Raw genomic sequence first — 4327 nt, forward strand, 5'->3', positions numbered from 1 at the left:
CGTCAGAGGGCCCGCCTTCCTTCCCTGTCCTCTCTAGGAAGCCAGCTCGGCGCCCCTTAACCCTTCTCTCTCCCGCGGAGCCGCCCGGGGCGTCGCGCAGGCGCAGAGCTGCTCCCTCTGAGGGGAGCGGAGGGGCGCCGGAGTGGGCGCGTGTGCGTGGGAAGGGGGAACCCGTGTCCCGGAGGAGGAGCCCCTCTCTCTGCCTGGGGCTGCGGGGGAGAAGCAGGTCTCTGGCACCTGGAGCCCCTGGAGAAAAAAGAGGCATGGAAATGCCACGGACAACTAAATAAATAAGCGTCCGTTGTATATCAAGCAAGAGGAAAGGACCACACAAAAAGCAAGAACATTAGTCCACAGATTCTGTTTTATTCAAACCCAGAAGAGAAAAAAGCAGCAGGAAGTGCAGCGTCTCAAAGATGCAGCGTAACATCTTTACCTTAAAAGAAGTAATGAAACGTAACAATCGGCAAAGAGGCAGTGAAATGGAATTTTTCAGTGGCAAGGGGGACAAGGAAACCCATCACAGCAGGCCTGTGTTGTGAAGCATCAGGACAAGAGATTTCTGTACATCTCAAGAGCAACAAGAGTGTATTCCTTGCCCCCCTTTGCTTGAGAAGGAAAACTCTGCAAGTGTTTGGCTCCAGGGTCCCTCGAGAGAGAGTTGGTTCTGACTCTGAGCAAAGAGGAAGGAAAAGGGGGTCCTGCAAGGAGAGGATGAGGGGAAGACCCTCTTTTCTAGGGGTGGGGGAGAGGGATTGGGCTCCCGGGTCAAGAGAGCACCTTGTATCCTGGCACTGAAAAGACACCCTCCCGACACACACACACACACACTTGGTGGCATCTCCTAGTTCTAACTTGAAAACCACCTCCCCTCAATGGGCTTTGGACTACAACTCCCAACCGGGCCTGACAGCAGAAGGCAGGGGGGATGGAAACAGCCGTCCAAAAGGTCCGGCCAGCTCCAGAGGCGACCCAAGGCTGCTCTCCAACGGGCGCTGCTCCAGGCATCTGAGTTGCCCAGTTCAAGGGAGCTGGCGGGACTAAGAACCGGGGTTCCTGAATTGCAGGGGTTGGACTAGATGAGCCTGGAGTGTCCTCTTCCAGGATTCCTCTTCTGGCTGCCAATGCCACGGCTGGAATGTCTCCCAAAACTGCCCCCCCTTTCACAAGGAGGTCTCCCCCCCCCCCCCATGTCTTAAACTACCCTTTGACTGGCAACCATCTCCAATCTCCTTGCTCGACAATCCCAACCAAAGAAGCATTACATTCTGTGAAATCTACTCAGGAGTCCTGTAGTGACTTCATGCTCTTTATTGCAGCTTGTAAAGCAGTGATTTAATTGCACCCCAATCCTCAGGCTGTTATATACATTAGTTACACTATTAGTCCCATCTGATTGGCTGATTCTGCTTCCCTCCTGGAGCCTGATTGGTCTTTTCCTGCAGGCCAATCAGTTGTCGTGTTCTAGGATCCTACTTGCCATTTGTTCTAGGTTCCAAGCTTAGTACATAACCCTCCTCCCCTCTACGTTCCCGTTGCGCCCAGAAGGTTAGCATTTGTAGTCGTTGAGGTATGCTGGTCACCTATGTATCCCTTGTGGTCTTGGGTTTCTCTCGGTCGGGGTTCCTGGTTCTGGCTCTTGTTCCAGGGCTGCCGGTTGTGACGGGGTCGTTGGCTTGGACGCCGCTGGTCCACTCGGTTGTGGTTCTGGTTCCTGTGGCTGCTTGGCCTCGGTCACTTCTGGACTTCCTAGTTATGCCTCCCTTACCCGCTCCTCCTGCTCTATGGGCCTCACCCTTCTGCTATCCCCTTGGGATTCCTCTGTCCAGCCCTCCTTGAAGTTTCCCCCCAGGAACCATCACAGCAGTTGATCGCAGTGGCAGCACCAAGCTTTTCCCCCTTCGTTAGCACCTCGTATGACACGGGGCCAGTCGCCCTGGTGACTGTGGCGGGTACCCATGCCAGGCCCTCCCCGAAGTTCTTTGCGTACACTGGGTCGCGGGGCTGGAAGGTCCGGGGGTTCCCACCTTCCCCCACTGCTGCCTCCTCATGGGCCCTGTTGGGGTGAAGGCGGTCCGGTCTTGTTGTGAGGCGCCAGCCCATGAGTAGTTCCGCTGGGCTCCGGCCATCATTGTGCTGTGGCTGCTATGCTGGGCTAGGACAAATGCAGCTAGGCGATACTCCCAGTCCCTTTGTGTCATGCGGCGGAGGGTGTCCTTGGTGGTCCACACCATGCGCTCTGCTTGGCCATTCATGGCGGGGTGGAACAGCACTGATCGTGCATGGCGGATGGCATTTTCTGTTGCGAAAGTCTGGAACTCCTGTGATGTGAATGCTGTTCCATTGTCGGAGACGAGGGTGTCAGGGAGTCTGTGGGTTGTGAACAGCCTGCATAGTACTTGGATGACCGCAGCCATGGAAGTGGACGGTACCTGGGCGACCTCCAGCCATTTGGAGTATGAGTCCACCATTACAAAGAATGTCCTTCCCTGGAAGGGGCCAGCGCAGTCCACATGCAGGTGAGACCACCGTGCTTGGGTGGACTCCCAGGGTTGGATGGGGGCCCTTGGGGGATCTGGGCAGGACTCCTTTCAGCTCTGGCAGTATTTAACCCAGGCCTCTATCTCCCCGTCAATTCCTGGCCACCACACATAGCTTAAGGGCCTCACCACCCCTGGGTGTGTTTCATGTAGGGCTGTGAGGACCTTTTGGCGCAGAGGCTGGGGAACGATCACCCTGCTTCCCCGTAACAAGCACCCCTTGTGGGCTGACCACTTGTGTTTGCGGGTTGTATAGCCCGCAAATTCCGGCCCAGGGTTGCTACTGGGCCATCCCCACCACACCCAGTCCAGGACCCGGGAGATGACCCTGTCCTTCATGGAGTGGTGTGCTACTTCCAGCACCTGAATGGGGCGGTCAGGAAGCTGTTCCAGGCTCATGACCTCATGTGCGGGTGCGGGGTCGGGTCCAGTCTCAGGTAGTGGCAGTCTGCTGAGGGCGTCCGCGTGGCCCATTGCCTTCCCAGGCTGGTGGACCGGGTATACTGGTAGCTGGTGAGGAAAATCAACCACCTGAGGACGCAGGGTGACAGTATTTGAGGGGTCTGCTTCTCGGGTGTGAATAGGCCAAGCAGCGACTTGTGGTTGGTCATGACGGTAAAGAGGCACCCATACAAGAAATCGTAAAATTTATTTACTCTGTTGGCAATTGCCAGGCCCTCTTTGTCTATTTGTGGAGAGGGTCTGGGAAAAGTAAGGCACCGGCACCTCTCTTCCATCCGGAAGTTGGTGCCCTAGTACGGCACCGACACCATAGGGCGAGGTGTCGCATGCCAGCACCACCGGCAACCTCTCGTCAAAGTGCGCCAGGACTGAGTTCAAGACGAGCAGATCGTTGACTGCTTGGAACGCAGCCTCATGGCACTGCCCCCACATCCATGGGGCCTGCTTATCTAACAGTCTGTCTAGAGGCTCTGCTTCTGCTGCCTTGTGGGGTAAGAAGGCATGGTAAAAGTTCAATAGTCCCAAGAAGGCTTGGAGTTCCGCCTCTCCCTTAGGTGCAGGGGCGTTGCAAATAGCCTTCATCTTGTCCCCGGTCAGGTGGACTCTGTCTGTATCTACTGTAAATCCTAGAAAAACCACCTGTTGAACTCCTAGCAGACACTTTTCTTGCTTCACCTTGAGATTGGCTATCTGGAAACAGTGCAGGACGGTGCGGAGTGTGTCCCCAAACTCCCCCAGCGTGGCCCCGGTGATCAACACATCATCAAAGAACGGGTGACGCTGGGAATTCCTTTGAGGAGAGAGTCCATTAGATTTTGGAACATGCCTGGGGCCATGCGGACGCCAAATTGCAGCCCCTTGACACGGAACGGACCCCTGTGCGTTACAATCGTCTGTGCCTCCACAGTGGCCTCGTCCAGTGACAACTGCTGATAGGCCTGGGCCAGGGCCAGCTTGTCAAAATTCTTATACCCCGCCAGGGTGGCGAGGACATGGCTGACCATTGGCACCAGGTATGCATGAGCCGTAAGGGCCTTGTTTATGGTACATTTTTAGTCTGCGCAGATGTGGACTGAGCCATTGGGCTTGATGGGTGTGATGATTGGGGTTTCTCAGGGGGCATTAGGCACCGGCTCGAGCACTCCTTGCTCCACAAGCCAGTCTAATTCCTCGTCAATGCAGGGTTTTGAGGGTGAACGGGACCTGGTGGGCCTTGAACCTGATGGGTCGTATGGCAGGGTCTAGTTGTAGGCCAAGGGGGGGCAGTATATCATCCCAATGCCCCATCGAAAACCTCTGGAAACTCTTTGCACATGGCGTCCATG

This window comes from Podarcis gaigeae (assembly GCF_964106915.1).
Source record: "Podarcis gaigeae genome assembly, chromosome: 8".
NCBI lineage: Eukaryota > Metazoa > Chordata > Lepidosauria > Squamata > Lacertidae > Podarcis > Podarcis gaigeae.